Raw genomic sequence first — 22,578 nt, 5'->3', positions numbered from 1 at the left:
AGCTTTCTATAAACAACTGTCCTTTCTGTGTACAAAGCAAATAACATTATTAACATTGTTTCAAACTTTATTTCAAGTTTTCTTAAGCCCAATTAGCTGCACAGAATGAATTGTGTGTAAACAAATAATGAAAAGAGCTGCAGTGTTGAAGAGGTTGGACTTAGCCATATAATAGATCTAGATTTTATCAGATCCTGAGCAAACATTTAAAAAGCAGTCATAATATAAAACAGCAGCTCTCAGAAACTTCTTCAAGTTTTATCTTCTTCAGAAGTTGACTCAATTCACTTTGCTTCATTCTTTGAAGCTTCATCAAAATTGTACACAAGATCTAGAATTTCATCATCATCCACCTTTCTGGTAGCAACTTGTGCTTTTTCATCCAAAGATTGTTTGGGCAGAGATTCAGCCAGTCTTCTGAAACTAGTCAGACTGTTTGCATAAAGTTGGTTTAAGATACTGGGAAGCATTTCTGTAAGCTGCTTTATCTGAGTATGGCCTGTAATAATAAAAGTATTCACTGCCCACAATGCCTGAACTTTAGGGTTGTTAAAGTGGATCACTGTTCTTTGGTTTGTGAACATATTTAGTTCTTCAATACCAGAGGTATTGTTTACCCTTAACTTCTTTAAGGAGAACTGAAGTTTTTTTTTTTTTTTTCATCTGCTGTAGCTGTTCTCTGAACCACCTTCTTTTGGCAAGCTGTTCCTTTCCCACCAATGTGAACCTGTGCTTGCAGTTTATAACCACTAAACCAGTCCTACAAGAAATGTTAAAGGAGACTCTGAGTAGAAAGGAAAGACCATAAGTAAGAGCAGGATAAGGAAAAAACACAAAAGCCATAAAAAATACATATGTAAAATCAGTAAAGAGACTGACTGAGCCATAAACCTAGAACTGGTTGTTGGTGGGGGGAGAGAAGTAAAGAATGAGTTCAACTTAAGTGACAACCAACTTAAAAATAGATTGCTATATGCAGAAAATATTATATACAAACCTAATGATAACCACAAACCAAACACCATTAACAGATATGCAAACAATAAAGAAAAAGGCACCCAAGTATGTCACTAATGAAAGCCAAAAAAATATGAAAGAAACCAAGAGAAATGATCAAATACTAAAAAACAACCACAAAATTAACAAAATGGCAATAAATACATATCTATCAATAAATCTTGGAATTAAATAGGATAAATGATCCAATCATAATACATAGGGAGACAGAGTGGATAAAAGAACAAGATTTTTCTATATGCTGCTTATAAGAGACTTACTTCAGACCTAAAGAAACCGGAATATTGAAAGTGAGGTGTTAGAGAAGCATTTATGATGGATCTATTCAAATGGATGTCAAAAGAAAGCCAGAGTAGTGAAACTTATATTGCCCAAAATAGACTTTAAAACAAAGACCATTACAAGAGATAAAGGACACTATATAATAATAAAGGGAGACAACCAAACAAGAAGATATAAAAATTGTGAATATTTACACACCCAACATGGAAACACACAAATACATAAAATACTTAAAAATAAACTTCAGGGAACTAATAGATAGTAATAAAATAATACCAGGGGTTTTAACATCTCATTTACATCAATAGACAGATTGTCCAAACAGAAAATCAATAATGATTCAGTGGATTTGAATCCACTGAACTAGATGGATTGAACAGGCATACTCAGAACATTCCATCTTAAAATAGAAGAATACACATTCTTTTCAAGTGCACATGGAATATTCTCCAGAACAGATCACATATTAGGCCACAAAACAAGTTTCAACAAATTCAAAATGATCAGGCATACCATGCAGCTTTTCTGACCACAATGCTATACGACTAGAAGTCAACCACAAGAAAAAATCTGGAAAGACCACAGATAACATACTGCTAAACAATGAATGGGTCAACCAAAGAATCAAAGAAGGAGAATGATCTCCTCACAGAACTAGAACAAACAATCCTAAAATTTGTATGGAACCCCAAAAGACCCCAAATAGCCAAAGCAATCTTGAAAAACAAAAGCAAAGCTGGAAGCATCACAATTTCCAACTTCAAGATATATGACAAAGCTATAGTGTTCTAAACAGTATGGTACTTGGTTGATGGGAGTGGTGGGAGGGGCAAGTGGGTGATGGGCATTGAGTAAGGCACTTGTTGGGATGAGCACTGGGTGTTGTATGGACATCAATTTGACAATAAATTATATTTAAAAAGATGTACCATAAATAAATGCACTTATGACTGTAAAAAATTAAAATAAATAAAAAATTAAAAAGTATAGCTCAACATAAAAAAAAAATCAGTATGGTACTGGCACAAAAATAGACACATACATTAATAGAACAGAATAGAAAACCCAGAAATAAACCCACAGCTATATGCGGAATTAATCTTCAACAAAGCAGGAAATAATATCTAATGGGAAAAAGACAGTCTCTTCAACAAATGGTGTTGGGAAAACTGGACAGCAACATGCAAAAGAATAAAACTGGACCATTTTCTTACACCATACACAAAAATAAAATCAAAATGGATAAAATACTTAATGTGACACCTGAATCCACAAAAATCCTAGCGGAGTGGGGTGCCTGGGTGGCTCATTTGACTTCAGCTCAGGTCATGATTTTGCAGTTCATGAGTTTGGGCCCCTCATCGGGCTCTGTGCTGACAGCTCAAAGCCTGGAGCCTGCTTTAGATTCTGTGTGTCCATCTCTCTCTGTCCCCCCCCTGTTCATTCTCTCTCTCTCTCTCTCTCTCTCTCTCTCTCTCTCTCTCTCTCTCAAAAATAAATAAACATTAAAAAAAGATTTAAAAATCCTAGAGGAGAACACAGGCAGTAACCTCTCTGACATCAGCTGCAACAACTTCTTTCTAGATGTATCTCCTGAAGCAAGGGAAACAAAAGCAAAAATAAACTATTAACACTTCATCAAAATAAAAAGCTTCTGCACTGTGAAGAAAAAAGTCAACAAAACTGAATGACAAACCTACAGAACGGAAGATGTTTGCAAATGACTTGTCTGTTAAGGGGTTAGTATCCAAAGTATATAAAGAACTGAAAACCCAACACCCCCCCCAAAAAGAAGCAAATAATCCAATTTAAAAAATGGGTAGAAGACATGAAGAGACATTTCTCTAAAAAAGACATCCAGATGGCCAACAGACACATGCGAAGATGCTCACCATCACTCATCATCAGAGAACTGCAAATCAAAACTACAATGAGATATCACCTTATACCTGTCAGAATAAGCTAAAATCAACAACACAAGAAACAACAGGTTTTGGCAAGGATGTAGGGAAAAATGATACCTCATGCACTGTGATGCAGACACTGTGGAAAACAATTTGAGTGTCGTCAAAAAATTACAAATAGAGCATTAAGATGGAACTATTGGATCCAGATACCCTATCGAGAGAGAGAGAGAGAGAGAGAGAGAGAGAGAGAGAGAGAGAGAGAGATGTTGGTGGAAGAGCTAAGATGGAAGAGTAGTAGGAGGACCCTTGGCTTGCCTGGTCCTTTGAACACAGCTAAGTGAATATTAAATCATTCTGAATACCCAAGAAATGTATCTGAGGACTCACATGACAAACTACATAACTAGAGGGAGAGAAAAGTCCACATTGTGGAAGGTAGGAGGTGCAGAGACATGATTTGGGGGAGTAATGGGCAGAAGGTGTTACAGAGGGAAGGGAGCCCTGGTATTGGGAGAGGAGAGAGACAAGCACATAAGGGATCTCTCAAGGAAAACATTTTCCCAAAGACATTGGATGGGGAAACAAGAGGGACTGATTTTCATGAGTTTTTACAACCAGTGGAACTCAAAAAGTGGAGTTTTAGAGACCAGCCATATGGCTGGTGTGGAGCCCTGAGTGCACTGCAGTGCTATTATGACAAAGGAAGGTAGATAGATGGTGCAATCTGAGGATACCCTGGGATACACTAGGAGGGATTTTTTCCCTTCTTGGAGTGAATCTCGGAGAGGTAGCATTGTTTCTCCAGGGACAAAAGAGCTGGTAGACCCATTACACAATCCCACCCCTCAGCATAGGTGCAGACACACCTGCTGAGGGTGGCTAACCTGGACCCTGGCTCTTGGCTTTTCTTTACCCTAAATTCCATATGCCTGTACTTTGGTGCAACTGCCCTTCTGTAACAAAATTGCATCAGTCCCAGCATGGCAATTCCTTTCCCTAGAGGACCAATATGTGTCCCCTTCACACCAGGTCCCTAACGTTTGGAGTTTTAAAACTCAGCCTGTCTGGGATAGAACACAAGTACACAGCACTGCCTGGTGAGTAGCCTGAACACAGAAAGGGTGAAAACAGGGATCTGAGGGATACCTAGGTCATGTGAGGGAAGAGGGTTCACTCTACCGGGAGGGTTTCCCAGATAGCAATGGGTGTGACTTCCCCTATTCAAGGACAAGAGAGCTGGCTGAAGCCATTTCTGTTCCTTGCCCCCTTCGCATAAATTAACTTCAGTAAACAGCACAGCACCAACACTCATGGTTTTACCACTTACACCAAGCCTCACTCCCCTGTGCTCTGCAGGTGCTGTTTTTCTGTGGCAAGTGTGCCTGACAACCAGCGAAATGGACTCCTTTCCTTGAAGACCAGCACAAACACCCCACTTTTACCACATGTACTGACCATAGAGTTCTGCACAGATTCATTTCTAGTGGAAATTCCATCAGGTCGCTTTTAGCAAGAATACCAGAGCACACTAGTTAAAATTTAACATACTCTGACCAACGCCCAAACAATCCCCATTGCAAGCAAGGAGAAACTCTGCAGAGGACTTACCAGAGGAAAATTTCAGCCAAAATACAGCAACAGAGTGCAGACAGCATACGCCAGAGACACTTTCTGGAGTGGCAGGCCCTGGACAGAATATGATCTCTTTTTTATAAAGCCATTACTGGGGCGCCTGGGTGGCTCAGTCAGTTAAGTATACAATTTTGGCTCAGGTCACCATCTCGCGGTCCGTGAGTTCAAGCCCCGCATCAGGCTCTGGGCTGATGGCTCAGAGACTGGAGCCTTTTTCCGATTCTGTGTCTCCCTCTCTCTCTGCCTCTCCCCCATTCATGCTCTGTCTCTCTCTGTCTCAAAAATAAATAAATGTTAAAAAAAATTAAAGCCATTACTCTTAGGACCAGTAAAAATAACAGGATTTCCTAACACACAGAAGAAAGAGACCTACACAAAATGCCAGGATGGAAGATTTCATCCCAAAAGAAAGCACAAGAAAAGGTTATAGCCAGGGATCCAATTGAAACAGACATAAGTAATATGTCTGATCTAGAATGTAAAGTAACAATCATAAGGATACTTGCTGGGTTTCACAAAACATAGAAGACAACAGGGAGTCCCTTACCACAGAGATAAAAGACCTAAAAAAGAGTTGGGCCAAGTGAAAAATGCAATAGCTGAGATATGAAAGTGACTGGGTGTAATGACCACAAGGATGGGAGAAGCAAAGGAACAAATAAATGATATAGAAGATAAAATTATGGAAAATAATAAAGCTGAAAAGAAGAGAGGGAAGGAAAATATTAGATCACGAATGTAGCCTCACAGAATTCAGTGTCTCAATTAAGTGTAAGTGCATTCATATCATAGGAGTCCCAGAAGAGGAAGACAAAGAAAAGGGGAAGGTTTATTTGAGAAAATTATAGCTGAAAATGGCCTTAATCTGGTAAAGGAAACAGACTTCCAAATCCAAGAGACAACTAAATCTCCCACAAAATCAGCAACAACAACAAAAACTAACACCAAGACATGTCATAGATAGATTTACAAAATATAGAGATAAAGAAAGAAATCCTAAAGCAACAAGACAAAGGAAGTCCCTAACTTACAAGAGAAGACAAATAATGGTAGCAGCAGACGTCTTCACAGAACCTTGGTAGGCCCTAAGGGAGTGGAATGATATATTCAACCTGATGAATGGAAGAAATATACAACAAAGAATACTCTATCCAGCAAGACTGTCATTCAGAATGGGAGAGATAAAGAGTGTCCAAGACAAACAAAAACTAAGAGTTCATGACCACTAAATCAGCTCTGCAAGAAATACTAAAGGAGACACTTTGAGAAAAAAAGACAAAAGCAACAAAGACTAGAAACTAATGAAGAAAATCTCCAGAAATGATGATAAAACAAATAATAAAATGGCACTTAATTCATATCAAACAATAACCACGCTAAATCTAAATGCTCCAATTAAAAGACATAGAGTTTCAGAATGGAAAAAAAAGCCCTATCTTTATGTTGTTTACAAGAGACTCATTTTAGATCTAAAGACACCTGCAGATTGAAAGGGAGGGGGTGGAGAAATATTTACCATGCAAATGTACATCAAAAGAAAGCCAGAGTAGCAATACTTATATCAGACAAACTAGATTTTAAAACAATGACTAACAAAAGATGAAGAAGGGCACTAGTTCATAATAAAGGGGTCTACCAAAAATAAGATCTAACAATTGTAAATATTTATGCCCCCAACTTGGAGACATATAATTATATAAAATACTTAATAATAAACATAAAGGAACTCATTGATAATAATACAATATTTAGTAGGGGAAGTTAACACCCCACTTACATCAAAGGACAGATTATCCAACCAGAAAATTAACAAGTAAAAAATGGCTTTGATGACACACTGGATCATATAAACTTTACAGATATATACAGAACATTCCATCCTAGAGCAGCAGAATATACATTCTTTTCAAGTGCACATGGGACATTGAGCAGAATAATCACATATTAGGTCACAGATCAGGCTTCACAAATACAACAAGATTCAGATCATACCTTGCATATTTTGTGACCACAATGCTATGAAACTTGAAGTCAGTCACACACAAAAAATTGGAAAGACCACAAATACATGGAAGTTACAGAACATCCTACCAAAAAAACTAATGGGTTAACCAGGAAATTAAAGAAGAAATTAAAAAAAATACACTGAAACAAATGATAATGAAAACATAATGGTCCAAAATTGGGGGTATGCAACAAACTGGTCATGAGAGGGAAACATAAATATAGGACTAATTCATGAAGCAAGAAAAATCTCAAATATACAATCTAACCTCACACCTAAAGGAGCTAGAAGAAGAATAGAAAATTAAGGCTAAATCGAGCATAAGAAGGGAAATAATAAAGTTTAGAGCAGGAATAAATGATATAAAACCAATTAAAAAAGAATAGAACACATCAATGAACCAGGAGCTTGTTCTTGGAAAGAATTAATAAAATTAATATACCCTTAGCCAGACTTATCAAAAAGAAAAGAGAGAGGTCCTAAAGAAAATCAGGAATGAAAGAGGAGAGATCACAAGCAATACCACAGAAATATGAATGATTATAAGAGAATATTATGAGAAATAATATGCCAACAAATTGGAAAATTTGGAAGAAATGAATAAATTCCTAGAAAGATACAAAGTACCAAAACTAAAATAGGAAGAAATAGAAAACTTGAATAGACCAATTAACCAGCAAATAAATGAAATTGTAACAAAAAATCTCCCAACAAACAAAATTCCAGGGCTTCCCAGGGGTGGCTTCACAGGGAAATTCTACCAAACATTAAGAGAAAAGTTAAAACTTACTCTTCCCTAACTGTTCCAAAAAAAATAGAAATGTAAGGAAAATTTCTAAACTCATTCTATGAGGCCAGCATTACCTGGATATGAAAACCAGACACTAAAAAAATGAATTACAAGCCAATATACCTGATGAACATGGATGCAAAACTTCTCAACAGAAAATTAGCAAACGGAATTCAACTGTACATTAAAAGAATCATTCACTGCAATTAAGTGGGATTTATTCATGGGCTGGAAGTGTGTTTCAGTATTTGCATATTCACAAATCAATCAACATGATACACCATATTAGTAAAAGAAAGAATAAGAACAATAGGATTGTTGCAGAAGATATAGAAAAAGCATTTGACAAAATACAACATCCATTCTCAATAAAAATCCTCAACAAAGTAGGGATAGAGGTAACATACCTCAACATCATAAAAGCCATATATGAAAGGGATGCTTGGGTGGCTCAGGTGGTGAAGCCTCAGACTTTTGGTCAGGACATGATCTCGTGGTTTCTGAGTTCAAGCCCCATGTCGGGCTCTGTGCTGACAGCTCAGAGCCTGGAAACTGTTTCATGTTCTGTGTGTGTTTCTCTCTCTGCCCTTCCTGCTTGTTCTCTCTTTCTCTCTCTCTTGAAAGTAAATAAACATTAAAAAAATTTATGGGGCGCCTGGGTGGCGCAGTCGGTTAAGCGTCCGACTTCAGCCAGGTCACGATCTCGCGGTCCGTGAGTTCGAGCCCCACGTCGGGCTCTGGGCTGATGGCTCAGAGCCTGGAGCCTGTTTCCGATTCTGTGTCTCCCTCTCTCTCTGCCCCTCCCCCGTTCATGCTCTGTCTCTCTCTGTCCCAAAAATAAATAAACATTGAAAAAAAAAAAAAAATTATAAAAAAAAAAAAAAAAAAAAAAAATTTATAAAGGCCATATATGAAAGACACACAGCAAATGTAATCCTTAATGGGGAAAAACTGAGAACTTTTCCTATATAGGCAATAACATAAAGGGATGTCCATTCACCATTGTTATTTAAAATAGTACTGAAAGTGCTAGCCTCACTAATTAGATAACAAAAAGAAATAAAAGGCATCCAAATTGGCAAGGAAGTAGTCAAGCATTCATGGAAGACATAATACGGTATATAGAAAACCTGAAAGGCTACACACACACACACACACACACACACACACACTTGCTAGAAATGATACACAAATTCTGTAAAGTTGCAGGATGCAAAATCAGTGTACAACATCCGTTGCGCTTCTACACACCAATAATTAACCATAAAAAAGAGAAATTAAGGAATCAATACCATTTAAAATTGCACCAAAAATAATAAGACACCTAGGAATGAACCTAACCAAAGAAGTAAAACATCTGTACTCTGAAAACTGTAGAATACTTATAAAAGAAATTTGAAACTACACAAAGAAATGGGAAAACAGTCCATGCTCCTGGACTGGAAGAACAGATTTTGTTAAAATGTATATAATACCCAAAGCAATCTATACATTTAATGCAATCCCTCTCAAAATATCACCAGCATTTTTTATAGAGCTCGAACAAATAATCCTAAAATGTATATGGAACCACCAAAGACTCCAAATAGCCATAGCAATCTTGAAAAAGAAAAGCAGGGGTGCCTGGGTGGCTCAGTCAGTTAAGCGGCCGACTTCAGCTCAGGTCATGATCTCACGGTCCGTGAGTTCGAGCCCCACATCGGGCTCTGTGCTGACAGCTCAGAGCCTGGAGCCTGTTTCAGATTCTGTGTCTCCCTCTCTCTGACCCTCCTCCATTCATGCTCTGTCTCTCTCTGTCTCAAAAATAAATAAACGTTAAAAAAATTAAAAAAAAAGAAAAGAAAAGCTGGAGCACCACAATTCCAGGCTTCAAATTATATTACAGAGTTGTAGTGATCAAGACAGTATGGTGCTGGCACAAAAACAGACACATATTTCGATGGAACAGAATAGAAATCCCAGAAATGGACCCACACCTATATGGCCAACTTATCTTCAACAAAGCAGGAAAGAATATCAAATGGAGAAAAAGAGTCTCTTCAGCAAAAAGTTCTAGGAAAACTGGACAGCAACATGCAGAGGAATAAAACTGGACCACTACTTTCTTACACCATACCCCAAAATAAATTCAAAATACATTAAAGACCTAAACCTGAGACAGGAGAGATCACAGACGACACCTCTCTGATATTGGCCGTAGCAACTTCTTAGTAAACATGTCTCTTGAGGCAAGAAAAACAAAACAAAAATGAACTATTGGGAGTTAGTCAAGGTAAAACCCTTCTGCACAGCAAAGTAAACAAACAAAACTAAAAGGCAGTCTTTGGAATGAGAAAATATATTTACACATGACCTATCTAAAAATGGTTAGCATCCAAAATGGATAAGTAACTCCTCAAACTCAACATCCCCCCAAACTAATCTAGTTAAGAAATGGGGAGAAGACATGAATAGATATTTTTCCAAAGAAGACACCCAGATGGCTAATAGACACATGAAAAGATGCACATCACTGATCATCAAGGAAATACAATTCAAAACTATAATGAGATAACACCTCACACCTGTCAGAATGGATAAAATTAACAACACAGGAAACAACAAATGTTGGGGAGGATGTGGAGAAAGGGGAACCCTCTTACACTGTTGGTGGGAATGCAAACTGGTATAGCCACTTTGGAAAACAGTATGGGGTTTCTTCAAAAATTTTGAAATAGAACTACTCTAGCATCCAGCTATTGCACTACTAGATATTTACCTAAACATTGCAAAAATACTGATTTGAAGGGACACATGCACCCTGATGTTAATGGCAGCATTATCAAAATAGCCAAATTATGGAAAGAGACCAAATGTCCACCTACTGACAAATGGATAAAGAAGTTGTGGTATATATACATGATGGAATATTACTCAGCCATAAAAGAATGACATCGTGCCAGTTGCAATGATATGGATGGAGCTAAGGTGCATTATGCTAAGCAAAATAAATCAGCAAGACGTATACCATATGAATTCACTCATATGTTGAATTCAAGAAATGAAACAGATGAATGTAAGGGACAAAAAAAGAGAGAGGCAATCCATAAAGCTAATTCTTAAGCATAGAGAACAAACTGAGGGTTTCTTGAGGGGAGGTAGAATGGGAGATGGGTTAATTGGGTGATGTGTATTAAGAAGTGCACTTACTGTGATGGGCACTAGGTTTTATATGCACGTGATGAATCTCTAAATTCTACTCCTATAACTTATATTACACTATATGTTAAGTAACTGGAATTTAAATAAAAACTTGAAACAAAAATTAGAAATAGAAGTACCCTATGATCCAGTATTTTCACTACTGGATATTTACCCAAAATATACAAAAACTCTAATTCAAAAGCATACATGCACCTCTAGGTTTATTGAAGCATTATTTATAATAGTCTAACTATGGAAGCAACCTGTGTCCATTGACAGATGTACGGATAAAGAAGATAAAAATACATGAATAAAAAAGAGGTGATTATATATATATATATATATATACATATATAACACATAAATCCACATATATATGTCCACATATATAATTCCACATAAATCCATATATGTGGAATATTACTCAGCAATAATAAAGAATGAATGGAATCTTGCTGTTTGCAGGAATGTGCATGGAGTTTGTGATTATAATGCTAAAAGAAATAAGTCAGTCAGAAAAAGATAAATAGTATATGATTCCACTTATATGTGGTAAATAAAAAAAATAAATCAAATGAGGGAGGAAAAAAATAAGAGAATATGACAAACCAAGAAACACTCAACTATAAAAAACAAGCTGATGGTTTCCAGAGAGGAGGTAGTTGAGGTGGTATGTGAAGTAGATAGGGATTTAAGAGTAAACATATCATGATGAGTACTGAGCAATTTATAGAATTGTTGAATCACTATATTGTATTCCTGAAACTAATATAACACTGTATGCTAAGTATACTATAATTAAAAAAAAAACTTAATAAAAAAGATATATCTTTGAATATTCAAAAATTTAAAAAATATTCTAATTTTTCTTAAATAAACTTATGAATTACATTTTATTTTATCTTTCAGATGTTGAAGTATTTGCTGTTTCCATATTTTGAAATATAATTTTTATGGAAAATTGTCTTCAGAATAAAATAAATGGGTATTGCTATACTTACCCTCAAGATTGTGCTAAACATCAAGAGAAAATTGTAAACACAATGCTTTACTCATCATAAAAGCTAAATTTAAAAGGTTTTTTTTCTATAGTAAATTGTTATTAATAATTTTCAAATTAATATATAAATTACAATATCTCTCTCTGAATATATGAAACTAATTCCACCAAATTAGTTGTTTACAAATTCAAATATCATTCCCAGTACACATTCCAATAAATGTATTTTGTAAAAATAAAAACAAAACAAAACAAAAAAGTAGCAATATTGCATACATGCAAACCAATGAGGTATTTGAACTATAAGAGAATCCTAATCTCAGCAGGACATTGTAAATCTATGCTTTGTGGAGTCTGCCTGTCTGGGGAACCAGCTGTGAATGATTAAAACCTTTAAACTTGGCCTCTACTATCTTGGTTCCTAAGTAACTTGGTAACTAAGACAAAACATGCTCTTCCTTATGATGGATTTAACTAAGGCATGTCTACATAATTCCAAAACCACAGGTTACATTAGTCAGCTCAATCAAACATCCAGTATATTCAGTGGTAAAAATCCCAAGAAATGATACATTTTTTTGTAGCTTAAAATACATTTATAAATTTTTTTCTCTTTTTGCAAGTTGAATTTTCATTATATAAAGAGAGCCTAAGGCCATGATTCCTAATCGAGTTTGTGTAAAAATTCAAGTTGTCTCAAAGAATGTCAGGAGCTGTCAAACAATTCTCAAAACAAAATTATTTTTAATTCATTTCAAATCACAAAAATATGCCAAACAGAATAGTTATTGGAAGGCAGGAACTCAAATACTTTGTGTCACAATTTCAAAGCAGACCAGGAATAAATGATCCAGCCCAAAACCGTTACAGAGCTATTTTCTCTCTGTCCTTATTTTTTAAGTTTATTTTCTTTGAGAGAGAGAGGTGAGAAAGAGAGTGGGGGAGGGGCCAAGAGAGAAAGAGGGAATCTTAAGCAGGCTCCACACTGTCGGCACAGAGCCCAATGCAGGGCTAGAACTCACAAACTGTGAAGGGCGCCTGGGTGGCTCAGTCAGTTGAGCATCCGACTTCGGCTCAGGTCATGATCTCACTATTCCTGGGTTTGAGCCCCGCATCAGACTCTGTGCTGACAGCTCAGAGCCTGGAGCCTGCTTTGGATTCTGTGTCTCCCTCCCTCTCTCTCTCTCTCTCTGCCCCTAACCCACTTGTGTTCTGTCTTTGTCTCTCTCAAAAATAAATAAACATTAAAGAAAAAATTTAAAAAAAAGAACTCACGAACTGTGAGATCATGACCTGATCTGAAATCAAGAGTCAGAAACTTAACTGACTGAGCCACCCAGGCACCCCTATTTTCTCTCTCTTTAATGTTGAGTAGTGAGATTTTTTAGTGAGGTTTTCAGAAATGATGGTGAATCATGCTGATTTTTAGTGGTGTGTGTGTGTGTGTAAATGTGTTTGTTACACTACTATTGTTTTTGTTGATAACACTTCAGAAAATGTCCATTCAATGTTTGTTATATTATTTTGTTATATTATTGTTGTTGTTGACACTTTAGAAAGTGTCCATTCACTATTGGGGATTTGAAAAGAATTCTAGTTAGTAGTTATGGTTCCACCCATATGCAGGGTGGTATTTTTGTGCAAAAAAACAACTGCAGTAGGACTCTTGATTGCAAGTGATAGAGACCAATCTGAAATTAGTTTGAATAATGAATGGATGATGATGATGATGATAGTGATTGATGATGGTAATACATTTTAAAATATTCTTATTTACAAACTAAAATGTCCAAGAATATCTAGCTATAAGCAGGTGCAAATACAGGATCTTAAATACTTTCATCAAGACATAGCCTCCTTACATCTGGCTTAGATTTTATCTGCACTCGCTTTATGTGCTTTTCCCTGTGACAACTTTTCTCCATGCAGACAGACTCTTCCTAGTTCATGGCAACAACCACAGGATTACTTCTACAAGCTGGCAACCTTAACACAAAAAAGTAACCCCCAAAACCCTAGAGTTCACTCTTATGATCATGTCCATGTGAGTGAATAAATATCTATGATGTTGATCAAGCCTGGGCCATATTCCTTCTTCTGAGACCAAAAAATCCGCTGAAACCCCATGGATTAAGAGAACTGGTGGGTGATTGTTTCCTCATAAAAAATGAGAGTAATGCTAAAAGAAAGTTATGTGAATAATGGTGTTGGGCTGGTAAAAAGAAAATATATTTGCTTAAGCAATATACTAGGCATATTCTGTATATGCATTCATAGTTCTTCACACATACAAAAGTATATCTAATGCACATATAATAATAATCTTAAGTATTTATTAGACAACTATAATATTCCAGGTACTGTGCTTATTCAGCTTCCCTTCCAAAAACTTTGAGGGATAGGAGAGGAAGCTGTGGCTATGTTAAGATGGAACTTCGTTGAAGCTGAGGATCCTGGATAAACAGGGTGAGAGAAAGAACATGAAAATGTTCTGAAGCAAAGGCACACAAATGGAGCAGAGAAAGACATGCTTTAGACTCTAAGATAGTTCCAGCAATTTTAGGCAATTTTATACATGCTGTCTATAATCTCACAACAAGCCTATGTAAGTTTTATTACCCCATTTTACAGGTGAAGAAACTGGACTCAGAAAGGCTAAATGATTTTCCCATAAGCAAATAATTAGAAAGAAAAAAGCTGAAATTTCAACACAGATCTGTATAGCTTGAAAACCTGTACTCTTCCCACTACATTAGTCTACTATGATAATTTATATTGTACTTGTTATATACAATTTTATATAAATGGATAAAATATGATACTTTGATACTAAGAAGTTAAGATGGCTTGAATGTAATCTAGGTAGGAAGAACTGACATATGAAATCTGACAATAGCAAAAACAATATTCTATCTTGGAAGCAAAGCAGAGTAGATTCTCTCATTTGACAAGACTGTTGACAACACTAACCACATTAACATCCCAGCATACCCTTGATCTCATCATTCCACCCCTTTGATTTCAAGATTACTATACCCTGGAAATTAAATATTGCTCTCATCATTGACACTACCTATAATGTGAGTAGAAAGCATCACATTAGCTTTGAAAACTATTCTCAGTAATACTCCTTTACCACAGAAATTAATGCTTAAAAGAATATGTTGGGATGAGCACTGGGTGTTGTATATAAGCCAATTTTATAATAAATTATATTCATAAAAATAAAATACAGATTTATGAATAAAAAAAGAATATCTCATTGGAGAACAAACAACAATTGAACATAAATGCTGAACATGACCATTGCAACCAGTCAACTCTATTATACAGAAAATCATACATTATTTATAAAATAAAACCTAGGAGTTATTCCAGAGAACAGACCAAAAACTACAAATAGGGATTTTCAAATATTTTAATCTTGTAATGGTTTCTCTAATATACTAACAATTTATTTACTAGCAACATTCATAGTGCAGACAGTTGTTTTTCTGAATGTTAAATGAATCTCTCAATACACTCATTTATATAATGAAATTAGTCTTCTGATACTTGGAGGTTATCTTTTAGTGGGTGGCTTTGGGCAGCTTTTTGTGGTTAAGCCTTGTAGCATTTTCATTACCAGTGTTTCTTTTTATCCCTCTGAGCTATTCATAACTGTCTAAATTGTATCTGGCTAAAACTTGGCATCTAAATTGCCAGCTTAGAATTCTGTCTCAAAAAAAAAAAGGCCCAATATCAGTCTAACCATCTGAATTGTGTATATAGCATGGTCATATTTAGGTAGCTCCAATCTCTATTTTTAAACTCAACTATAACTAATATGTTGGGATAATTATTATATACAAACCATTGTTGATAAAAAAAGACTGTTAGCACATCAATTTCTTAATTAGTTCCCCAACTAAGGCTAGGAATCTTGGAATCTTTTTTTTTTCATCCTAAGAGGGAATCTATTCATTTCAGCAAAATTACAGTGAAAATATTTTTTGTTGTTGTTATTTGGTATAATTCACCTAGTTGAATGTTTTCTAAAGTGTTACAGTTTATCTTAAAACATTTTGTTTGAACACTGATTCAGACTCTTTTCCCACAGTTAAAGTGGGACATAATCAATGCACTGCAGGCTTCTTTTGCAAATGTGATAAACATGGTCTAACAAGTCGGGAAAAAATCCATTTTGATGCCACTTACCCAATTGGGCCTGTTTTAGCTTTTTCAATAACTGAATTTGGTTTTAGTTTTATACCCAGATACATTGTTAAACTGATGTTTTAGAGTAGAGTAAACCATGGTATCATTAACATTAATTCTTAGAAGTGCCTTTTTTAAAAATAAAGTCTCTAACTATAAGCAAATGATTTTGTAATTGTTTTGTTGAGATACAGTGCAACTTGATTACCCTCTAACTACTCAGCAATTTTTGAAAATTCTGTTCATTCAGTCTGAACAGTTGCAAATTACTTGTATGTGTATAAGAAAACTGTATCATTAGCATATGTTCTGAAAATGCCTTTAAATATGTGCACATATTTGGAAGCTCTATGAAGAAAACAATGTTGCATTCATTCAAAAATGATTTGCTGAATCTCTTTGTTACCAGGTGCAAGAGGCAAGTTCTCTGAGAGATGTAAAGTGATAAGATGGCAAACACTTTCAAGGAACTTGTTATCTACTAGGAGAAATAGCATCTACATAAAATCTTTAAAAGCAAGGCAATATAAGACAAAGGTTGAATAGAAAGACATTGTAATCCCTGAGCAAAGTTCAGCTTTTTTATTTTTGTTTCATTTCTAAAATAGATGATGGAAATATACTTACCTTTGACTGTATTATTCCAAACTCTCTTTTCTTGATACTATTTGGTGAATCCTGAAAATTAGATCACTGAATAATGACATATAATTTAGTGGCTCAAATGAAACTGCTTTACAAACTCAGCACTGGTCAATCCTTCTGTAGTTTTCAACAGTAAATTGTTTTAGCCTTGCACTTTTTAAAGAGCCAGATTAAATCAAGACCATCTAGAAGCTGTTAAGCTACTGCTACTGTGACTTTAGTGTTGTTAAAATCTGTATTTCCAAGATGACAGTTACATTTAAAACTGAACTAGTGCCTCTTTCAACCCTGGACCCTTGTGAGTATTATTTTGTATACATAGAGGTAACCTACTTGGGTGAGAAGAAGGGGAAAAGTTGCAAGTTAAAAGGGGTTAAGTATTAACCAGAACAACTGTAAATCCTTGTATCTAACACCAATGGGAAAAGTTTTCCCAATGGGAAAAGTTAGTGTTTTCAAATGAAGATTCCTCCAGACATAATCTTGGTTTTCTTTTGTTGTTGTTGTTTATTTATTTATTTGGAGAGAAAGAGAGAATAAGCAGGGGACAGGCTATTGACTCTGCGTTGTCAATACATGGAGCCTGATGTGGGGGTCAATTCCACAAACCATGAGATCATGACATGAGCCAAAATCAAGAGTCAGATGCTTAACTGATGGAGCCATCCATGTACCCCATCTCTAGACATAAACTTGTACCCCAGCTAGCATCATCTGTTCCTATTAACTATTCACTACTGATTCATAAACGATCATATAATTCTGATATAAGAGCACCTTAACTGATGGCTGCACAAAATTAATGTGGTGACACTATTTCTTAGACCTGAAGAGATGTTATGAAATTTTAATTTACATCTTCAAATAATTGTGTGATTCAGGAGAAATAAAGGTATACAAATTTATAATATTGACTAGTTATGGAAACCATTTGAAGATGAAAAAAGAATTAAACACATTTGCTCTTCTTACATTTTCCTGGGTAGGTTAAAATGGAGACGTTCTTTGTTCCTTAGGATTGTCTTGCTACACAACATGAGTTATCCCCCCACGTCTCACTTTAATTACTAATAAACATGTTATACTACTTTACAGTCACTGAGTTTTTGCCAAAATTGACTTAAAAGACTATATGAAGAAGTAATTTCTTATAATTTAGGTACCAGTGGACCTATCCCTAATGAGTAACCATTCATTTTAGATAATGCATCAAATCTTTTGTAATGCTTACCAATATCATTTAGTAAATTTCTTTTTTTAATTTGTTAATGTTTATTTATTTTGACAGAAAGAGAGACAGAGCACTAGTGGGGGAGGGGCAGAGAGAGAGGGAGACACAGAATCTGAAGCAGGCTCCAGGCTCTGAGCTGTTAGCACAGAGCCCGACATGGGGCTTGAACTCATCAACGGTGAGATCATGACCTGGGCCAAAGTCGGACGCTTAACCAACTGAGACACCCAGGCGTCCCTCATTTAGTAAATGCTTAGGAACACTAAATGTGTGTGTTAAAAAAAGAGACAAAAGGCCCCAAATGGAGCTCATCTCACCAAACCAAGACTCAATACTTAACCTAATTGAAGCTTCAGCCTCTCCCAAAAATATAATCTTAACCAGTTAATCTGGAATTTCCTGGTCAGCACTAGTGAGGTAATCCACCTGACAGACCTCTACTCTTCCCTAAAGGTTGTTGACCTTGCCTGAAACAACCCACTTCTTGCTAGTAACTTATGGGTTATCCCCTTCTGCCTATAAAAGTCTTTCTTTTTGTACAGCTGTTTGGAGCTCCCTCTATCTGCTAGATGGGATGTTACCCCATTCATGAATCTTTGAGGAAAACCAATAAGATCTTTAAAATTTACACAGATAAATTTTATTCTTAACACAGACTTTCAAACTGAGGTATGCAATGGTTTACAGGGAGAGAGGTACTTGTAGCTTCAGATATTTCATCTAAAGTCAAACTATCTTTACTTATTTTACTCAGTAATAAAATATTTTTTATTGGGCATAATTGTGGGTGAAATAAAAAGTTCATATGATTATTTAGATAAAATATATGACTTAAAATAAATCCTCATCCTACAATAGCTCCTAAACCACCCCACCCTATTCTTACTCTCTTCTTACTGTATCTGTATATATCATCTTTTCCTGCTTTTTACAAGAGCACTTTTATGGAAACAATCTAAGAAGTGGCAACAAAATTATAACATGAGGACAGAAAAAATAATCATAATTCATACTGTGACCGTAACTCATTGGTAGGCTCAGCCCCATGAATATTATCTTTTTATATTTTAAACAATGTCTAAATGAGGTCACTATCTATGTAGACCTAGATTACTGATCATAGAATTTCTTATGAAAGCAGTTTGTAGCAGTTTGAAACAGAAAGTCTGCTCTATTCACAAGAAGCCCTATAACAGAATACTGTACCACTTTCCTTGTCTACAGTGATCAAGTAGAGAGTTGAAAGAATTGGAGATGGAAACACTGGCCAGATTTCTAGTTGAACAGGATTCATAGAGCAGCTTGCTCCTAAGCTGTCAGGATTACAAAATGGACATAAATACTGGCTGAACTTGCTGTCTTTGTCTCTAGGCCAGAAGATAATTCCAAATTTAACCCTGTGACTAAACAGGCATATAATATCTCATGTAGTTAACAAGAACTGAAATATCCTCACATACATTTTACAGATGAGGACATATTCTTAAGAATTTAGTCTTGATCACTCTCTGCTTTCCATTCTTTGGTTTCTCGTTATTTTTGAGACTGTTTCCTGAGTTGTCCATTATAGGCCTTTACGCCCTTCCACTGGTGATTGAGGAATTTGAAACAAAAGCTCATTTTCAGATTCCTTGGTTTTTTTTTTTTAATTTTTTTTTTCAACGTTTATTTATTTTTTTGGGACAGAGAGAGACAGAGCATGAATGGGGGAGGGGCAGAGAGAGAGGGAGACACAGAGTTGGAAACAGGCTCCAGGCTCTGAGCCATCAGCCCAGAGCCCGAGGCGGGGCTCGAACTCATGGACTGTGAGATCGTGACCTGGCTGAAGTCGGACGCTTAACCGACTGCGCCACCCAGGCGCCCCTGGATTCCTTGTTTTAAACACACAAAAACATGTGATTCATCCTTCTATGAGGAACTAAATTATTTCTTTTTGTGTCGGAAAGTTGTTAGGAATTTGAACTCACACCTACTAGGTCCTAGAATTGAGCCATCAATTTAGACACATGTTAATCTAAATATTTTAGTTATTTTGGAAAGAATGCCACAAAAAATGAACATTACATTTAGACAAGTTACAACAGTGAAATTAATTATGATTCAAGTATTAAAGCGTTTTTTTTCTACATGAATTTGTAAATTATTGATTACATACATTCCTAGTGAGAAAATGAAAGTATGGTTTCTAATCTCTAATGTAAATATGTTTCCAATTTTTCCAAAAGGAGTGACCTCAGCATTTAAGAAAGAGTTCAAGTAATGCATATAACAATTGAAGCAAAATGTCTGTTCAATTATGAATTTTGCTGGATACGACACTAGTCTACTCTTTTTCCTTAGTAACTCATTATTTTCAAGTAAGTCAATTATTTCCCAGTAGCCTCATTTATTTTTTTAGTCATTTAAATTTCTTCCTGTCATCTTATAATGTCATAAAAATCAAATTATACAAAATATGAATTAGCTTTCTAGAGTATTGATGCATTGCTGTCATATGCTTTACATTCAGAATAGTTCTATTTATGCTGGGGGAAAAAAAGTCTAGGAAGTAGATAGAAAATAATTGTATATACCAGAGATCTTATAATAGTATACATCAGAGATGTAATATGAATTGCAATAATAACTTAAAAGAGGAATTCAATGATACAACGATGGGGTGTAAAAAAAGAGAAGGATCTTTATAATGCCCAGTGGTTTGGCCTAAGATCTACTAGTTGTTCCCCAAGAATATTTTGGTAAATAACAATGTAAAAGCATTTGGTAAGCTTAATTTTTTTTTTTAAAGTTACATTTGGTTTTTGGTTTGCTCAATAAAACATAATTACCTAAACCTAAAAGACCTATAAAAACAACTCTCAATAAACTCTCAATAAAATAAATTGATTTACGTTCAGCTAAAGTTTTGAATAATCTCCTTTGCTTTACTTTTTAAAAACTGGGTTATTGAATTGGTAAATAATGTCCATAGAAGAAGAAAACTGTTGGCAATACATGCCCTAATAAACTCATGTTTTAGGCTAAGACTCTTATTATTTGTTGACATGTTTTATTTTTAAATGTGTTTATTCATTTTAAATACAAATTATCAAAACAAAAAAGCTAATAAATACCCATAATCACATCATTTAAAATAAATGACCTATTAACATTTTATCTATAGACATTCAGGGTTTCTTTCTTTTTTTTTTATTTTTTGGTGCTTATTTCTAATTTTTTTGCATAAATGAGATCATATTTTCCATATTGTTTTGTCTTATTTTTTTACTTCACAAGACATAAAGATGATCTATGCCATTAAATATTTTTCTACCAAATCACTTTTAATAACTGCATAGTATCTTATTCTTTTTTTAATGTCTTCAAATATATCCAACCAAAACTTTGTTTGAGACATTTAGGATATTTCTAATTTTTCACTGTTATAAACAATACTGCAATGAATATTCTAGTACACACATTTTTGTGTAGTTATATGCTTATTTTTAATTAAATTTCTGTAAGTAGATATTCTGAGTCAAAGAATATGAGTATTCTTAAGACTTCCAGTACATATTTCCAGATTTGTCTTTAGAAAGATTCCATGGAGTAAAATTCTTGCCAGCAATGTGTAGGAGCATCCTTTTCATTCTATGATCCCCAACACTGGGCTACTACTTTCAAAATAGTGTTAGTAATTACTAAATGTTAATTTATTAGGGATTAGGCATGTGATATATATTCCAATAACAAACCATTATCCAAGTGAATATGTAAAATGAATTGAAAAGCAACTTGGAACAGCATGTAGAAAGATGTAAGGAGTAGTTCAGCTTTATACTCTAGATTAATCCAATTTTATTCAGAGTGAGTTAAGGCAAGAAGCATATGATCTCAGAAACTATAGCTTCCAAGATGGTGGCTTACCATTGGTTCATTTACTGGGTGATTCAGTGTCAACCATGCATGAATTGCCTATTCCAGAATGCATATATTGCAACAGATATTTAGAGTTGAGGATTTCTGCCTTTGCATTGTTCATGAGGTTTTTATTGCAGAATACCTAGCATACTTGCTAAATATCCTTAGGAGACCCTTGTGACTCACATCTTTTTAAATACTGTCTATATAATAACAACATTCTAATAAGTCTGATTTCACATGAAAAAAATAAAGCCTCCAAAATCTTATTGTAAGAATCTACCTTACCATTTAATATGATCTTTTAAACATTCAGATAAATCTTAACCAATGCCTGACTAGTTGTTTCTTGTATATTCAATTTTATTCAAATATTCAAGTAGGAGACTGTTGTCTTTTTTATATCTTCTTTTAACTTTGGTATAGTGGGTTAAATAGTGATCCCTCAAAATTCATTCTATCCAGAACCTCAGAATGTGATATTATTTGGAAATAAGGTCTTTGAAGAAGTGATTAGTTAAGGATCTTTACATGAAATAATTTGGGATTTAGGAGTGGATCCTAAATCCAATTATTAGTGTCCTTATAAGAATCAGAATAGATACGTGCAGACTTTAGAGTGAAGTATCTACAAGTCAAGGAATGCTAACACTTACCAGCAACTACCAGAAAATAGGAAGCAGGCATGGGATGGTTGCCCGCTCATAGCCTCCAAAAGGAATCACACTTGCCAACTTCTTGATTTTGGACTTCTGGCCTCTTTGGCCATGAAATATAAATTTCTGTTGT

The 22,578-nt window shown here is 35.1% G+C and overlaps 1 pseudogene; it reads right to left on the bottom strand.

Annotated features, from left to right (window-relative positions):
* Positions 1–237: 237 nt before the first annotated feature.
* Positions 238–13,741, bottom strand: LOC122477101 (annotated as a pseudogene).
* Positions 13,742–22,578: the final 8,837 nt, after the last annotated feature.

Source organism: Prionailurus bengalensis, chromosome X, assembly GCF_016509475.1.
Source record: "Prionailurus bengalensis isolate Pbe53 chromosome X, Fcat_Pben_1.1_paternal_pri, whole genome shotgun sequence".
Lineage (NCBI taxonomy): Eukaryota > Metazoa > Chordata > Mammalia > Carnivora > Felidae > Prionailurus > Prionailurus bengalensis.
Note: the sequence above shows the minus strand (reverse complement) of the source record. Positions and strands in the feature narration are given on the sequence as shown.